We start from the raw sequence: 19,650 nt of genomic DNA, 5'->3' as shown, positions 1-19,650 counted from the left end.
GGCTCAGCTCTGAAATGTTCTACAAAAAAAAGCAAATGTAACTCAGTGGTGGGCTGTCCCCAAGTCTTCTGGAAGCATTCCTATCCTTCCCTTCAGGCTTGTTCTCAATCAGTCTCTGATTCGTGTGTTGCTCCCTCCTTGGGGTTTAACTGTTCCTCTCCAGTGGCTGCTCCAGCTAGCAGGCCCACCTCTCTGCAGCTCAGCAGGTGAAGCTCCCTTCAGGCTGAGAGGCAGAGCTCTGGCCAGTCAGCCCTGAACTGAGCCCTCCTCTTTCTTTTTATTCCCCCTTCAGGCTTGGCACTGGGTGCAGATATAGTGGAGCAAGTCTAGCTGGGCCCATAGGCTTTCCTTAACCCTAGCATGGGACCTCTCTGTCTCATCACAGGGACCCTCACACATGAAGTTCCTCCAGGTCCTATCTTGTCGTTCCTCTTTATCAGGGTGTACATAGGCCCAGTAGGGGATGTTAGTGAGATGCTTTGGTTTGTGGCATGGCACTCAACTTTACATCTCCTTTTCCTCAAATACTGAGGCCACTATGCTTTCAAAAGATCTAAAAGAGGCACAAGAGGTAGAAATACATACACATTGACCAAGGATGTGGTATAACCAGGTAGAGATTAGGTTTAAGAAAGAGTTACGGGTTGGCTTTGATGATGTTTCAGACATTTAAGTTACTAACAGTGGAAATCTCATGAGTTCAGCTCTTCTTGTGAGAGTTGAGCCAATCTGAACCAGAAAATAGGATCCCCCCCCGTTCTGAATTCAAACTCCTTAGAAATCAAAGGCTCCAGTTTTGGCCCATCATCTAACAGCGTTCAGGATTTACAGTCTATTATAACGCACAACACACGTGTGTGCACCGCATTTTCATTATGTTTCTGGGGTATTTTAATATTCTATATGTTGTTCTATTTCAAAATATAAGAGACCACATGCTTGCCAACTGTACTTAACAGGGTACATTTTCAGCTTATCCAGGAAGGAAATTCATCTGAGTGATTTTAATTAATGTGAATTAATAAATTAATTTTATAATGAGGTGACATCACACAGTTGAAACTGCCTGCTGGATGGTACATGCTAGTACAAAAGAAACATTTGAAAGGCTAATAAAATACAATAACAATTATCCTAAGATGCACATGCAAAAAGTACAAAAGTGGCAAAACATTTACTGCAGACTTACAGATCTCTTCATTTCTAGAAGCTGAAGGTTTCCAGAAACTCGTGGACTATGCAGTCTGAATTAACCAAATATCTAGCAGTTAAAGTGAAAGAGTACATCTTTTCTTAAAATCCTGGCAAATTCTGCTAATGATATAAATAAAGAAGAAGGCTTCTGGAGAAGTAGTGGACATCTCTGTTCTCATATAATGCCATATACTATGAAAACATAAATCTCTAGATATATCCTGCAAAGCATTTAATGTTTGGATCAAGGTTTATAACTAAAACAAACAAACAAAGCCAAAAGCATTATTCAAAGATCCTTTATAGTTTCAAAAGCTTTTGCTAAAGACAAATCTGCACAGTGATCAGGTTATGCTGCTGCAAAAGTACACGTCCACAGGTTATAAATACGGAATGAAATATCACACTACAAACAGAAAAATATTTGTATTGTATCAAAGGCACCATAATATTTATCACAGTTGGCAGCCAGTCTCAGATTATTTGTTTTGATTCAGTTCAGTTCTAGCCATCCTCTTGTATTTATGTTGGAATACATTTCTCCTTGTTTGCACAAACATTAACTCTATATAAACATGCCATATTTATCAAGAATTATTACTGAACATGTGGAGAGAGTGTTCTATTTAAGGTGAAGCATCAGAAATGTCTATATCAACAATATTAACCCTCTATAGAACAAAACTTTAGTTGACCAATGATTATATTTATATTGCTAAATCTAGCAACATATTGTACACTATTTTCATTTAAGTGATATTCTTAACAGCACAGAGATATGCAGTAATGCCTAAACTTACATATTGTATGCATTAAAATATTGCTGAGTTTTTATGGTCTAGCTAAAGAGTTTTTGTTTTCAGCAAAACTAAAAAAGGGAAACTATATTGTATAATAACCACAAACTCTTTTTCAGACAATGAATTACTTCTTGCATAATCACTGTAACTCACTTCCTGTGAACTAAGTTTCCCTGAATAAGTGTGCTAATTGGGGGTCATTCTTATGGTTTTAAAGACTTTAATAAGGTCTTTATTATTTAAAGGTTCTGCTGTTTTAAGTCCTAGTTCAAGTATTTCAGACAAGGAGGAACGAATAGCACTTTAAATGCTTAAAGTATCTCCACAACAGTTGAGCACAATTGAATCTGGGCATCTCCATTCAGAAAGCTTGATAAGGTCTAAAGAGATCAAAGAAGCATAGTCCACAAACTGAAATATTATGTTATCTATGGAAGCAAAATACAATAACCCCAAAATAATCACACAGGATATCCTTCCACCAGCATGGGATTTATACCACCCATATCAGCACGAGCAACTAGAATGCATGTTTTTCAATAGAGGAAGTTAATTAAATCATTTGCATTTTGTTCATGTGTGGGTCTAGGTTTTCTGACTCTCAGAGACTGCAATGATGTCTACTCTTAACAACAGGAACTGGCTACGTTATTCTGCGTTCAGTGCTACCATCAGCATTAGTCACCTGTTATCACACAGATGTCACCACAGGTTCTCAGAATTCTTACCAGTGCAATGGAATATACCTGTGATAATGGTATATTAATGATTGACAAATCTCAATTTTTAAAGGGCTTCTACTGTAAATACAATTTTTGCTACAGTATTGTATCATGCGCAGCAGTCAGGTGGAGTTTAACCTAAATCACAGAAGTTGTCAGTTCCCCCAAGAGTCAATTGGAGGCTCATCATAAAGTCTAATAGGCCCAGATCCACAAAGGGACTTAGCCATTTCAGTGCTGAGGCACACAGGAAATCACTGGAGCGACAATGGGATCCATGAGGCCTGAGTTAGGGGTCTATACTGCCTTTACAATGAACAGGGAGAGACAGGTGCCTAAGAATCTGATCCCCAAAAGCTAGCATGCTAGGCATTTCCTTACCTAAGCTAGCCAATGGGAGATGCCACCTAGAGGGGTGTGTCTGAAGCCCCCTCTCTGAGACAGGCCCCTATCTCTGCTTGTGGTCCACAGCTGCAAACCCTTTAGATGCCTATACCATTTTTTGCAAGAATTGCCGGAGGAGGAGGTGGTGGATGTGCCTCTTCCTCAGTCTCTCCAGTTGAAGCCATTTTACTTTGGACAAACAATTAAAGAAGCACTGGATCAGCGGAAAGCACCCGGGGCTGATAACATACCAGCAAAACTGATAAAAGCAACTGGTCACCCTGGTAATGATCTCACTGGAAAATTTGCTTTGCTGTACGGAAAAATTAGAAATTGGCTGGACGATTGGACAAAGGGCATCTTTCTGCCCTTACCAAAGAAAGGAAATATATCGTATCTTCTCCCTGATACTGTGTATGAGCAAAATTTTGCTTTACATAATCTAGGACCACATGAAGGGAATGATAGGAGCAGAACTCCCCACAACAGGCTGGCTTCAGAGAGGGATGAGGCGCAAGTGATTTAAGTGCCAACATCCATCACATCACTGAAAAATGCTAGAGTACAATCACCCTCTAATCATGTTTTCACTGACCACTCAAAAGCGTTCGATATTTTTCAATGTGACCATCTCTGGAGGATATTGACAGACATGGGGATTCCAAGACACCCCACTGGACTCATTGCGACTCTCTGCAATCAACAACAGACCACGATGCAAAGAGCAACAGGCCACAGCGAGTGGTTTTCCACTGGGTAGAATGGGAGAGAAGGGTGTATTCTGTCCACAAGCCTTTCCAACATGTATGCAGAAATTATTATGAGATAAGCCCTGGAAGGTTTTGAAAAAGTGGAAGGCGGTGGGATTTCTATTGCTCGACACCTCATAACTGACTTAAATAGTGCAGATGGCACAATGATCTTTGCTGCTACCACTGATGCAATTAAATAAGGTTGGCGTCTGTAAAAAAAGATAGTTAGGAATATGGACTGTCCCTGATTGTGGTGAAAACAAAATGCATGTACATTGACATTATCAACAAAAACAGGATGCAAGCAAACATCACCATCAATGGTCAACCTGTAGAGGCAGTAGATCAATTCAATTATCTGGGATCATCCACATCCAACCAAGGAGGCTGTTCCAAAGAAATCAGAAGAAGACTAGTAATGACTCACTCAGCCATGGCCTCCCTTATAAAAGTTTGGAAAAAACATGGCATCTCAAAATGTATGCAGGGTCAACTAGTGAAAAGCTTGATTTTTTCCCCATAGCAACATATGGATGTGAATTGTGGGAAGTGAATGCTGCTGACAAGAAGAAAATTGAAGCCTTTGAGATGGAGTGCAAGCAAAGACTCTTGTGTATCCCCTGCGTGGAGAAGAAGATTAATGCTTCTGTTGGAAACATTACTGGGGAGAAGTAGACCCTGCTGATGGAAATCAACAGGTGCAACCTTATGTACTTTGGTCACATCAGGCATAGCAATGGAAGCAACCTCAAGAAAATGATCATGGAAAGAATGGTGGCAAGTCATTAGAGTAGGGGACAACCTGTGAGAAGATGGATAGATGGTTGCAGCAGACCACTGGTAGGTCAGCTGCTGAGAGCTTGAAGCTCCATTCCAACTTCCATTTAGCACCTGCACACTAAACCCACAACTGACATTAGACCACAGTATTAAGCTATTATGACCAAAGGAGATTAAGCTGTTTTGTGCCACAGGCAGAGAATAGGAGGGACTGAGGTGCACCAGTGCCTGAGGCCCCTGAAATGGCAGGGAATTAAGTGAGATATACCCAGACTTTAACAAAGCTTTTGATACGGTCTTCTGCAGTATTCTTGCCAGCAAGTTAAAGAAGTATGGACAGGATGAATGGCCTATTAGGTGGATAGAAAGCTGGCTAGATCATCGGGCTCAATGGATAGTGATCAATGGCTCCATGTCTAGTTGGCAGCCGGTATCAAGCGGAGTGCCCCAAGGGTCAGTCCTGGGGCCAGTTTTGTTCAATATCTTCATTAATGATCTCGAGGATGGCGTGGATTGCACCCTCAGCAAGTTTGCAGATGACACTAAACTGGGAGGAGTGGTAGATATGCTGGAAGGTAGGTATAGGATACAGAGGGACCTAGACAAATTAGAGGATTGGGCCGAAAGTAATCTGATGAGGTTCAACAATGACAAGTGCAGAGTCCTGCACTTAGGACAGAAGAATCCCATGCACAGACTAGGGACCGAGTGGTTAGGCAGCTGTTCTGCAGAAAAGGACCTAGGGGTGACAGTGGACAAGAAGCTGGATATGAGTCAACAGTGTGCCCTTGTTGCCAAGAAGGCCAATGGCATTTTGGGATGTATAAGTAGGGGCATAGCCAGCAGATCGAGGGATGTGATCGTTCCCCTCTATTTGACATTGGTGAGGCCTCATCTGGAGTACTGTGTCCAGTTTTGGGCCACACACTACAAGAAGGGTGTGGAAAAATTGGAAAGAGTCCAGCAAAGGGCAACAAAAATGATTAGGGGGCTGGAGCACATGACTTATGAGGAGAGGCTGAGGGAACTGGGATTGTTTAGTCTGCAGAAGAGAAGAATGAGGGGGAATTTGATAGCTGCTTTCAACTACCTGAAAGGAGGTTCCAAAGAGAATGGATCTGGACTGTTCTCAGTGGACTGTTCTCAGTGGTAGCTGATGACAGAACAAGGAGTAATGGTCTCAAGTTGCAGTGGGGAAGGTTTAGGTTGGATATTAGGGAAAACTTTTTCACTAGGAGGGTGGTGAAGCACTGGAATGGGTTACCTAGGGAGGTGGTGGAATCTCCTTTCTTAGAGGTTTTTAAGGTCAGGCTTGATAAAGCCCTGCCTGGGATGATTTAGTTGGGGATTGGTCCTGCTTTGAGCAGGGGGTTGGACTAGATGACCTCCTGAGGTCCCTTCCAATGCTGAAATTCTATGATTCTATGATTCAGATAATCCGGACAAGTGACCCCATGTCCCAGGCTGCAGTGGAAGTCAATACCCCACCCCAAGCCACTGCCAATCTGACCTGGGAGAAAATTCCTTCCCAGACCTACATATGGTGATCAGTTAGACCCTGAACATGTGAGGAAGAACCAGCCAGATAAGAACCTGAGAGAAAGAATGCATAGTGCCACGTTAGAGCCCTGGCCCCTGGATAACTTGAAACTAAAGGAGATGTAAGAAAGGAAAGAAAGGTTGAGGCAAGGATGCATGCAAGATTTCTGGTCTTGGTAGCAAAAATAAATTCTGCCAGAGGAGAGTAATGGCAAAGTAAGCCATATCGGAGGGAATGGAGGAAAGGCAAGAGGACTTAACACAAAACAAGAGCTTCAGTTTATGAAGCATCCATTGTAGAACGTTCATGTGGAGAAGCAAGCTGACAAAACCATGGCTGGTAGATGAGATCATTTACACCCTAAGGTAAAGTTTTATAACCACATATAATGTCCTTTCTTAAGCAAGAGAGAAAAGGAAAACATTTGAAGTCCAAAAATTATCTAGGCCTCTTTATTTCCTGTGTTTTGCTTTCTATAAAATTCTTCTCACTCCATCTATAAGAGATTCAGCACCCTATGTGTGATTACTTCAAGTGCTGCTCCTCTTTATAAAGTTTAGGCCATCCAATCAGGGAAAAGAATACATTAGCAATTTAGGGGACTGAATCCCAAATTACAGATATATACTAAGAGGAGTGCTCACTATGAACAGTTTGTGAAAATCTATGGAGTCAAAGATGTCCACGGAAACTGTTCATTGATCAATTATGAATAACCAACAAATATATAAAACCCATGATCAGTTAATGAAGAGTGGAAGAAAGAGAAAAATATTGCAACAAATATTTTGATCAGAATTGGTAAAGAGTGAAAAAGGGTGAATACAGGTTGTGAGATAAAAGTTACAAGGGATATAAATAGGGCCCTACCAAATTCACGGCCATGAAAAATGCATCTTGGACTGTGAAATCTGGTCTCCTTCTGTGAAATCTGGTCTTTTGTGTGCTTTTGCCCTATACTATTCAGATTTCCCGGGGGAGAACCGTGTTTCTCAAATGGGGGGTCCTGACTCAAAAGGGAGTTGTAACGGGGTTGCAAGGTTATTTTAGGGAGGTCATGGTAGTGCCACCCTTACTTCTGTGTGAGCTGGGCAGCCAGCTCTGAAGGCAGCACCCTGCCAGAAGCGGTGCAGAAGTCAGAGTGGCAATACCATACCATGTCACCCTTACTTCTGTGCTGCTGCCTTCAGAGCTGGATGGCCAGACAGTGGCAGCTGCTGACTGAGGGCCCAGCTCTGCTGCAACAGCACAGAAGTATGGGTACCATCCCATGCCATCCTTACTTCTGCGCTGCTGCTGATGGCAGTTCTGTGTTTAGAGCTGGGATCCTGGCCAGCAGCCACCGTGCTCCAGCTGCCCAGCTCTGAAGGCAGCACCGCTGCCAGCAGCAGTGCAGAAGTAAGGGTAGCAGTACCACAACGCCCCCTACAATAACCTTGTGACCCCCACACAACTCCTTTTTGGGTCACGACCCCTGCAATTACAACACAATGACATTTTATATTTAAGTAGCTGAAAACATGAAATTAATGATTTTTAAAATCCTATGACTGTGAAATTGACCAGAATGGACCACAAATTTGGTAGGGCCCTAGCTGTAAGAGAGTTTTATCCACAGAACAGGTACAGCACAGAAGAGAGGCAGAAAATGAAATGAGAAATTAAATTGGATGTAGGCCAGGTGAAGAAACTTTTTTTTGTCCATCTTTGGAATGTGGCTTCATTAACAATGAGACAGTAAGATCCTGAGCTGACATCAATTTTATAATAATGTAGACCTCAATGGAATTACTCCTGATTTACTGTGGTGTAAATGAGACCATAATCAGGTCCATTATATTAAGATCAGTAGATATCTATTGCTTTAGAAATTAAATTAAATTTCTGGGTCAGATTTTCAGAAAAATATACAGGCAAGTGTATTCCCCTATTTTATGTATAATTGCAGCAACTCCAGGCACAAGCACAAGAATTGCAGACACAAATTAGATGTGCAGTTATGTATGAACTTTGAAAACCTGGCCTTGAAAATGAATAATAAAGGTCGTACTTTGCAAATACGGAAAAACATGGTATATCCACTAAAATGGGATAAGAGATCATCAGTATAGGAATTCATTAATAACTAAAATTCCTAGTTTCGATGGGAAAAGAAATAAAAACAGATCTGTGGAGAAAGTGCATATGAATTAGGTTTAATGAATAAGACCAGTTTGTCTGAGACTCTGGAAACTTTGGGAAAGATCATCCTCAAATCTGCCCAACCATCTCTTCTGAAATGTGGTTTACCCAAGTTTCACTTATGTCATTCCACCATGATATAGGCCTTTATTAGGCTTAACTTCCCAGTTTGGTGATACTATATATATTAAGCAATCAAGATATGAGATCCCTAGAGCTTCAAGAACCATAATTTTGTCTCATGGAATGGTTGTTGTGACTCCTTCATTATGGTTATTAAAATGAAAAAGGATCTTTCAGTATATGTCCACAGTCATCAAGCAGAAGCATTCAAAATCCAATCAATTAAACTCAGATTAAGGCAATTTCTGAGTTCACAGGTTTATTGACAGCTCTTCCTAGTTTTCAGCCACACTACAATACATCTCATTTAACTGAGTGGGAAAGCTAGAAGTTTGCCAATAAACAGACAATGTGGTATATGAAATAACTTACTCTAATTTTTTTCCAGCATATTATCATGCTTAATGAAGCATCCCATTCATACAGATTGCAAATGAGTGGATTCTACTATAGCACAAAAACTGATTAGAAACTAATTCTGATAACTGCTAGAATTTTCTCTCAGCTTCAAGAGTGACAATGACTCAGATAAAAGCTTGTAGATCTTGTCTTTAGGGTTTCAGAAGAACTCAATAAAGAGATGGACCATAGCTCTCAACAAAATGCTTTGTGGGTTCTCTAGAAAGAGAGATAAAATTAAAGCATTGAACATAAGCCTTGGTTATTCCTATAACACAACAGTATGACCGTCTTATTTGGGATGCGTACAAATGGGATGTTTACTTAAGCAGGAAACATTTGGGTATATTTTTTCATATACCAGTTAATTTGTTTTTTTGCCATAGTTATAGTTTGCCTGCTTGGTTAAATGGGATATCATGTAATGTGCCCACAAAGAGCTGTTAATAGCTATTCATAAATCAGTGAATACAGAAAGTGCCTCCAACTGAATTTTACCGATTTGATCTCAATTTGCTGCCAGGTGTTTAAGTATATTACTATAAAAGATCTGTTCCCTTTAGCAGCCGTAAAGGAGTTACAATAGCTATTATCAACACTCACAATAAAGGGGCTCAAGGTGCTAGGGGATCTCCAGGATCTGTTTCCTGGCTCAGCAGTTTCATATAAAATAAGACCTCCTCACTAATTCATACTAACGACTTGGAAACCCATTGCTATCCAGATTGCTTGAACCGAGCATGGGAGGGTGTAAGAAAATTCCCCTCACCTCACACGTTCTGTGCCACAAAGTTCACCTTTTAAACCAAGACAAGACACGAGTATAACAAAAGGAGAGAAGAATGAGGGAAACAAAAATAAGATCATATGGTCACATATGGTAGATTACCAGTTACATAACTTGAACATTCCTGACGACTGCAAGTGGGTTTTTTAAATTAAATAAATAAATGCGGCTATCCTTGACTGACACACAACCAAACTTTATCATTGGTTGACTGATTTGCTAGAGATGTTATGTATTTGCTTGTAATTAGGCAAAGCTCACCCTCAAGCGTCTGGGTTTCAAAGGAGATTAAATCCAACTCTAATGCACAACATGGAACTTTCCTGAATTATACAAAGATCACAAAGAGCATTTTAACTCCTAACTACCTCCTTCTGACATATCTTACCATAAATATGAGATCTGCTAGTTATAGTGCCTATACCTGGAAAAAATTATTGGCTGGTTTTTCAAGGAAACCATCAAGGAAAATGATCCAAAGTCACTAGAAAGGATGGCCACCCTAGACATAACATTTATTCTATTAGAGACATCCATCAGGAAGAAAGCAAGCCAGGGGAATCTGGGTTGCCAAAATTTCCAATGTACCCATTATCATGTTGTCACACTTAGTCAAATCCTTGCTAGGAACTCCAAGTCTGATTGACAAAGAGAGAGGTGTTTTTTATTCTTCTAGTGTGAGGTTAAAAGCTTGAGTCAAATCCAGTCTGATCTCATGAGCTTGCCAGAATGTAGAGAACTGCCAAATGTGATCAAATACTTTGGAAGTTCAGAAAGTGACTATTTGATCTGAAAATAGTTAAATGCTTCTCCTCAGTGTCTGAAATCCATTCAATCACATGGAAGAAAGAATGGATAGAGCAGAGAATTTATGTTTTACAGCATCTCCATGACAAAATACTGTAATTTCTAATGAAAATTATCCACTCAAAGTGAGTTGCCTTAGATACTGGTGTAATTAGACCATGTCCACAATGTTGTCTGAAACAGTTTTCAAAGACAATTACTACTAAGCATTGCAGTAAATCTGTTCCCACACCGAACACTATGTTTCAGAACCATGCTATCAACTTTCTGGGCCTGATGAAAACTCACTGAAGTCAAATAGTAGTCTTTCAATTTACTTCAATAGGCTAATTTATGGAATATTTTCTGCTATTGCAATTATCTAAAAATAATTTTTGTCCATATCAGAGACTAAAACCAGTAGCAAATTACTGTTATACACAAAGAAAAACTCTATAATTACATGCTGAATGACTTTTATTTCAGATTAAGGGACACAACAAAACCAGAAAGAATAAATGTGATGTCTTCATGAGAACTGATGAGATCTCTAAAAAGCAAAGAAACTTTTTGAGTGTGACCACACCACTGTATGTTTAAAGGCCATATGGAGATTTCATTATTTCCTGCATAACACAGCATGTAAGGGCATCTCATTTCACTATCCAAGCCGTTCTTTAGCTTAAAGTGAAAAATAATAATGCTTATTCAGCGTTCCATGACAAACTCCTTCACAACACTACATGAAACAATCCTCCACTCCAAGTAATATGCACATATCATTGCTGAATTACAAGCTTCCAGTAGCAATGCCGACACTTAACAACAACACAAGTGTACTTGTGTCTTTTCTATGACTGCTTCGCAACCCTAAAAACTTTCTTGTCACAAAAGTGCCCCAGTTTTGAGTGTGGTCACATTACATTTATAAAATTTCAATAAGCAAATTTCACACAATTGAGGGGTTGTAGAGGAATCAGATGACACCTAGACAAGCTCTAAAAAAACATTTCAAGTTATGTCCGTTTCTGTGTGACCTCTGGAGCATGTCATTCATGGGAGCTACAGATGCTCAGCACCTCTGAAAATCAGACTATTAATCTTTCCCTGTCTTAGGGCATGCCTATACTATAAACTTAAATTGGTTAGGTTAGCTTGACTTACAGCCACCACAGTAATTACTGTAGTGGTTCACATCCACACTGCCCTGCTTCTGTTGGTGGTGTGCATTCTCAGCAGGAGTGCTTCCACTAGCTTAAGAGGGGCAGTGTGTGTGTTTGAGAGGGTGCTCTCAGCTCTGCATGCAGTTCCCCACTGGTAGCCCAGCTTCCCGCTCCCTGCTGGGAGCCCAGGTGCCCCACTCCGACTCCCTGCTCCCTGCTGCGGATGGGGCAGCCACACTGGGCTTCTCAGCTCCTCACTCCCCACCGGGAGCATGGCAGCGATGGTCCCGGTGGGGAACGGTGAGCCCAGGGTGGACAGCCAGGCTTCCGGAGGGGAAATCTGCACCCAGAGTCCAGGGAGTGGGGCGCCAAGACCCTGGGGGGCAGCGGGGCTCCTGGTGGGGATATGCATGTCCGGAGTCTGGTCAGTTGTTGTACTCCCATTAGGGAGCTGAGAGCCCCAACGGCAGCTCAGCTATGAGTGGGGAGCTGGGACCTCGGGGGCCAGCAGGACTCCCCACAAGGGGGTGGGGAGCTGGGTCAGCAGCCTGAGCCAGGAGCCTGGGTGACAGCCAGGCTTGGAGAGGAGACCAGCGGGGCCATGAAATTTACAAGAATACAGCCAATAGATGTAAGTAATGCAGTGTCTACAGGGATACTGCATTGCCCTAACTGCACCCACATAAGCCCTATGCCTTTTGTGGAGTCCCCCCTTCCCCTCCTCCCCACTCTGAATGGCCTCTGTGCAGATACCTTCATCAGCTCTGCACTCCCTCTGTAGGAATCCCTACTAACCTGGGGCCTTTTGTGGTCGAGCTAGCTAGGCCAGAAGAGGCTAGCTAGGCCAGAAGAGTGATAGTTTACATCAGGAGCAGGAGGAGGCATGGTGATCTTATGGCCTATCAATTCTGCACCCCTGAATGGCATTCAGGGACCACTGAAGAGTGATGAAAGTTAAGGCAGCTTGTACTGGGTCTTAAACAATCCCTGAATAGCAGAGATATGAGCCAGCTCCCCTCTGGCCCAGCACTGACCTCAGTGCCATTTCATTATCAGCATGTTTTGACCACTGTATATTTTTAGAGAATTTCCTGGCACCCCGCTCACTTTTGATAAATCTGGTGCATACATTCTTGCTGCATCCCCTGTTTCTATAACAGAATTATAGGGTGTATCTAACAAGTCCCAGCTCGGAGAGGAAGAGATAGCAATCCTTCTAAGTTCAGGAAAGTACCTAAGGGATTAGACAAGTTGTCCTGAAACTGATGGCTCACAGATCGGCTTTGATAAGGAAGGGAGGCCCAGATCCCCAAAGCAAATAAGAAACCTGCAGCCCAGATTCAGGCACCACTGTAATCTGCAAAGCTGCCACTCAGCTGTCACCTAACCCTGTAGGCGCCTGAATTCACTTGGCACCTAATTTTTTGATGTAAAAGTCCCCAAGGCACCTAAGTTTCTGCCTCTGGGCATGTGCGCTGCTGTCTCAGGCAAACACCAGGATGCCTTTCTCATGCCTAAGCCTCAGCATGATCCCCATACCAGGGGAAAATAGGCATGGCTGGGCCTATCTTGCCCACAGGGACTGATCCAGTAGGTATGTGCTGAGCACTTCTAACACCAGACATAATGGCAGAGGCGAGAATGGAACCTGGATCTCACACAGCTCAAATGGCTGCCATTTTGTGTGGAGTTAGTCATGCACTGCTCCTGTTCTGGTAGAAAACAGCTTGGGTACCTGACTCCAGGAGAGAATTCATGACTGCATATCACAAGCAGAGATAGGTGCCTCCCTGCAGCCCAGACTTGGGTGTCTAGCTCTGTGAAGGTGTGGGACTTGAGACACACCCCTCTCCTTGGTGTTTGCTACTGGCTAGCTTAGACAGTTCCCCACCTTCTGTGCTTGTTTTTGTGGATCCCATTCTCAGGCACCTATGCTTCCCCATGCATTGCTGGGCAAGAGCTGAGCATTGCAATGCCTATATGTCTTTGTGGATCGGAGCCTGAGCCGTTCAAAGAATTATTTGGGCTCTAGCTACCAGGGGAAGGAGTGCACTTTGCTGGAGGATGAGAGACTCTGACTCTAGATGGTTTCAGGAGTCTCAATCTTGCTGAAACATTCTCTGGAGATCCAGGAACTTTTGCTGGGGGGACAGGGGTGCTGGAACAATTTGTATAGTGTGGGTGCTGAGAGCCATTGAACCAAGCTGTAAACCCTGTATATGATGGAAACCACTTCAAGCCAGGGGGTGCAGCAGCCCCCCGAACGCCCATAATTCCAGCACCTATGGAGGGGAAAATATTGCTAAGCTACTTAAATAAACCTCTATTTAGTACCCACAATAGTGGTGTGAACCTCTGGGGTTGCTTCAAGCAGTGAATATTTAATTGTAATATCTAACTCTAACATTAACAACTGATTAGCCTTAAACTATCCTGTTTATTTAAAGACTAATAAATAATGGGCAGAGATAGTAGTGCTTTTAGGAGAACCACTGAATTAATACAGTACTAAACTATTTAAAAGTACCTCTTCTCTACAGAGATATCAGTAAATCCTGGGAGAGTCCCAATAGTCTTGGCAGGCCCTTTTAATTGTTATACGTTCATACTACAATTTCTAATATGAGACAGAACATCCCTAGTGATGCTGCATTTAATTTATCTTTCTTTCAGTGAGTAACTCTTTCGACCTAAAATACAGCAATACCATGCTTTTAAGTTCAGGCACCTAGAGTATATATTTTGGGGATAACAGATGGGCTCCTGCATACAATAGTGGGCCTTTTGTTTACAGTCCAACTATAACTGAGATGTAATCAGCCTTTAATCAGAGGCCCCTGCATTTGTATGGAAACTCAACAATTTTATAAAAGTTAAATAACTCCCTTTATAAATACATGTCTTACTTTTTTCTGGAAACCATAAGCAGGAATACCTTTTTTTAAATTATAAACTTGTGGGTGATAATTCTACATAAGTCTTAGAAACATGTCTCCAGGTTGACAAGGCTACTTAACCTGTTCATTATTAACCTGATCATTAAGCTATTCCATCCTCAGTGGAGCAAACAGCTGTGAAGTCCTCAACTAGCTAATCTGCCACCAAAAATGCAGAGGCTACAAAACAGACAGTGGTGTGATGGGCCAAGAAGACAATCCAAAACTCAGCCATCCTCCTGGAACAAAATACTCAGATATCTGAGTCTTACCACTGCTAAGACAGCACAGTTTGTTGAGAACAAGAATGAATACTGGACAGTGAAGAAGGGACCAAGAAATAGAAGTGAAGAAGTGCTATTATACAATAAGCAGGAAAAAAAGAGAGCAGACCTTGCTGGAAATAAGTTTTTCTCTTCTTTTAATAAATGTAATGAAAAGAGGGAAATGCCCATATGCACATACATAATGATCTCTTAAGGCTCAATGATCTCTTAAGGCTCACTTGTTCACTTCATGATTTCCTTTTGTTGTTTTTGGGTCACTGACACACTATAAAAAGAAAAGGAGGACTTGTGGCACCTTAGAGACTAACAAATTTATTTGAGCATGAGCTTTTGTGAGCTACAGCTCACTTCATCATGCATCACCACCACTCCTGAGAATCTAACTCTTCGGTCCTGTGCAAATGTAAATATTATGACCGTTGTTTTCCCCTCAGTTATTTATTTCCCTCCCCCTTTTCCCTTCATGCTTTTTAACGTTCACCCCAACTCTTGTTTCCTTGTTGAACGTTTCAAGAAAGTGGCTCTTAAATGACGATATAGCGTTTGCTATTTAACAATGGCCTTTATTGCACGGGTCACATTATACAAATTAACTCCCTTGGAAAACATTTTTCAGTCAGTTTAAACAATAAAGCACACTCTCCTTGATGGTTTGCCCAAATGTGTGTTGTATACACTCACTCTTTTCCTCCATCCTCCATTTTACTTTGTGTTGTCAGTTTACTCTCATTATGTGCCCTTTGAGAATATTCTGAAATGGCTTTGTCTTGGTCTCCTTTCTAAAAATAGCTGTGTGTTGAATTGCTATCTATCACTCTTCCAAGTGCTTTATTGAGATTTGTTTCTGTTGATCTTCTTTCCATGCTGTGCATGCCTTTTGTGCATTCAATTATGCTTTGGAGCGATGTGTCTTTGTCTTCGTTCCAAGGGTCTTTGTTGCATGACCTTTTGCTTTGCTGCAGCGCATTTTAAAGATGTCATCTTCTGGCTTGTCATGGTCGAGCTCCTTCGTCATTGCAATCTAAATAGGTTTGTTGATCTTTTTACCAGGGTTTGCTTAGCTTTGTCTTTATACCATATATCTATTTCATCTCAAGAGATCTAGCTTGCAGCAAAGGGTTATGTATTGGAGCACTGCTGTTCTCTGACCCTATGTTGCATCAGAGCTATGTATGACCTTGGGGACTTGAACTTAAAGATCAAAGAATGGCCTTCTTTCTTCTCTGGACTCAATGGAAGGTTCTGTGTTGCAACTCAGTGGTATGTCCTCAAGTAGCTGCAAAGTGGTTCAGCAACATAATATATTCAACATGAAAAACTTCATGACTTTAAAAATTGCATAGTACATAATAATTTAGGTTACCCCAGGTACCTGTTAGAGCAGGAATTCAAAATTATCAAATGTAACCTCCCCCATATTTTGCTAAGGTTCTGGGAGCCAATGAATAACTGGCAGAGATAAAAATGTTCAATGCTGTGTTTGCTTAATCCACACAACAATATAATTAATTATCTAGTTTAAATAATAGTTGTGTGCTTTTATTATTTATACATTTGATACATGAAATCCATAATGGCTGGACATGAATACATAGAACATATTAATGTTCAATGTTGAGTTTATTTAAAGTTCAAATAACAGTGCAATTAAACTGCAAAGTCCAATTAATTGCAAAACAGTTTTTAATCCAATATAATAAACCAATTAAAATGTAATGAATTATCTAATTAAAATTGTGTGTTCTTAATGCTTTAAAATTTAAGATGTGAAATCCATGGCAACAGTTTGTTTCTTTATATTATTTATTTTCTCTTTCATCCTGCTGCAGCACTGCCTAAAGAGAAGGTACACACAATCAGCAACTTCCATTTTCTACCCCCACAAAAGCATTTCTCAAAAGATTAAATGGCTTCAAAGTGGGACAGCTTTCTCACCTTTCTCTTCCTCTGTCATTGAATATAGCGCATTTTCCAGAATAGAGCCCCTATTACACTGAGCTACTGCTAAAGTCTCATTGTCGACTTTATCCCCATCGCCTGCATCATTCTCTTCACTTTATGTCCTTTCCTCAGTATTTTCAAAGATCAAAGTTAAATAGTTCCTGTGCAGCTCTGGATTCTTCCTCTAGACCCATACTGGGCACCATGACCTCTTCAACACTTTTAAAGCTCAGGTAATGAAAGATGTCAATTACTATGTCACTCCACACATTAGACATCATGTATAGTGTACCTTTAATTGATACAAACTTTATCACTTTTACCAAAGAGTGCTCTTCCTTTACAGTCACTGTAAGAAGCTTGGCTCTGCACTACCATTTCATTGTTTCCAGTCTCCCCTGACCAATCTCCATAGGTTGAAATTTTGCTATTACGTTGACTAGGTGAAACTACCAGAGTTCATCGGCTATTCACAATGGATGAACACCTATATTGTCAAGAAGCAACACGGCTCTGACTGGCAATTTTTGTGACCCTAGATAACTTCTGCAAAAACATCAACAAAGCATCAAGGAAAAATATCAGAGGTTAAACACGCATTTGTTTGAGCTCTGGATAAGAAAGGCAGGCATAAAGAAGAAGATTTCATAGATTTTTCCTGTCACAAGCAATTTAAGCATGTGAGGGTACGTCTAGAGTATGAAATTATTTAGAAATTATTCTATTCGAATTTTCAGAAGCTATTTTATACATTCGATCTTCTGTGTCCCCACTAAAGCACGTGAATTTGTCGGAGTGCGTCCACAGTACCAAGGCTAGCATTGAATGTTGGAGCAGTGCACTGTGGGTAGCTATCCCACAGTTCCTGCAGTCTCTGCCGCGCATTGGAATTCTGGGTTAAGCTCCCAGTGCATGATGGGACAAAAACATTCTCGCGGGTGTTTCTGGGTGTGTGTCGTCAGTTGCTCCTCCCTTCGTGAAAGCTACGGCAGACAATCGTTTCGCGCCTTTTTGGTGCGCAGACGCCATACTGCTTTCAACAGACGGTGCACCGCTGCTCTCCTGCTACTATGAATCCACCTCTCATTTCCTCTCATCTTCCTATGTAATCTCTACTATTACTCTTTCTCTTCCTCATCGAACGCTTCCGCCGCCAACTCTGCTCTTCCGCTATTGCCACGCTTCCCAGCTTCTCCATGTTGTCTGTCCTGGGCTCCCACCTCCGTGAAAGCCACAGAAGACAACCATTTTCCACCTTTTTTTGGCTACTGTGAACTGAACAGCACAGCTTCCGCTGCCACTCTGCTCTCCTACATTTCACGCCTTTTTTCCAGGATTACCCATGCAGGCGCCATAGCCATGGAGCCCGATCAGATCTCCACTGCAGTTTTGACCATTGTAAATACCTCGCGCATTATCCAGCAGTATGTGCGGTACCTGCAAAACCGGGCGAGGAAGCGACGACAGCGCGATTACTATAGTGATGAGGACACGGACACAGACGGCATGGCATGTGGTGATTGGGAAATCATGGTGCGATTGGGCCAGGTTCATGCTGTGGAACGCCAATTCTGGGCCCGGGAAACACGCACAGACTGGTGGGACCGCATAGTGTTGTGGGTATGGAATGATTCCCAGTGGCTGAGAAACTTTTGTATGCTTAGGACAAGTCCAGAAACCAAATCAAAATGGGTCCCCATAGCCTCCCTCCCTGTGTTCTTGGGCATTTGGGTGAGGAGGCTATGGAACTTGGGGAGGAGGGAGGGCAGTTATTCTGGGGCTGCAGCGGCAGTCTGTGGCGTTGCTGCCTTTCCCGCATTAGATCCACCATACAGCGGAGCATGTCAGTTTGCTCCCCCATGAGCTTGACCATAGCATCCTGCCTGCTCTCATCATGCACGTCCCTCCTCTCTTCACAGTCATGTAACGCTTTACGCGACTCCGCAATTGTTTGCCTCCACGCATTCAGCTGGGCCCTATCAGTGCAGGAGGACTGCATGAGCTCAGCAAACATGCTGTCCTGAGTTTGTTTTTTCCGCCTTCTAATCTGGACCAACCTCTGGGACAGAGTAGATAGGGGCCATTTGCACCTGCTGCGGGAGGAGAAAAAGGGAGGGTAGTATTTTAAAAGATACATTTTAGAGAACAAAGGGGACACTCTTTCTCAGTGAAACAGGCAATTCACAGTACACAGCACATGTTCTTTCTGTACATGGTCTCATTTTGCCTCTTATACTGAAGTGCCTGCCACTTTGGTGTGAGTCAGCCATCGCATGCAGCCAGGCAACAGAATTCAGCTTTCAGGCAGCCATAGGGGCACGTGGGGTTCTGCTTCTTCCGCATTCATTTCAATGCTTTCAAACTGCCGGGCCCCCTTTCCCATAGCAAGCAATGCCTGGTGGGTTTGCCATATAAAAGGAGGGCCTGCAGGCTCTGTGGGCTGATTGCTTCACACAACACCCTTCCCCTACCACACACACACACACACACACACACACACTGCGGGGCTCCGATGAGGCTCTGAACAGGGACGAGCCCTTTAAACTAAACACGAACAGCCCAGCATGGCTGGGTTTCCCCCCACCCCCCACCGTGTGGCTCCGATCAAGCTCTCACTCACCAGAAGTGCCTTCTCCAGGGTCATGGTCCGGGAACATGCTTTGGGAGTGGGGGGAGGCTATTGGCTCCAGCGTTAAGAATAGTTCCTGGCTAGGGGGGAAAACAGATTCCCCACTTGCAGCCTGTGCATTGTCCTCCTCCTCCTCCTTTTCTTCGTCCTCCAAAAACTCATCCTCCTCACTCCGTGCTACTCCCTCCTTGCAGGTGTCCATGGACAGTGGTGGGGTAGTGGTGGCATCACCCCCCATAATTGCAT

This window comes from Lepidochelys kempii, chromosome 1 (assembly GCF_965140285.1).
Source record: "Lepidochelys kempii isolate rLepKem1 chromosome 1, rLepKem1.hap1, whole genome shotgun sequence".
Taxonomy (NCBI): Eukaryota; Metazoa; Chordata; order Testudines; family Cheloniidae; genus Lepidochelys; species Lepidochelys kempii.
The sequence above is the reverse complement of the archived record's forward strand: the minus strand, read 5'-3'. Positions refer to the sequence as shown.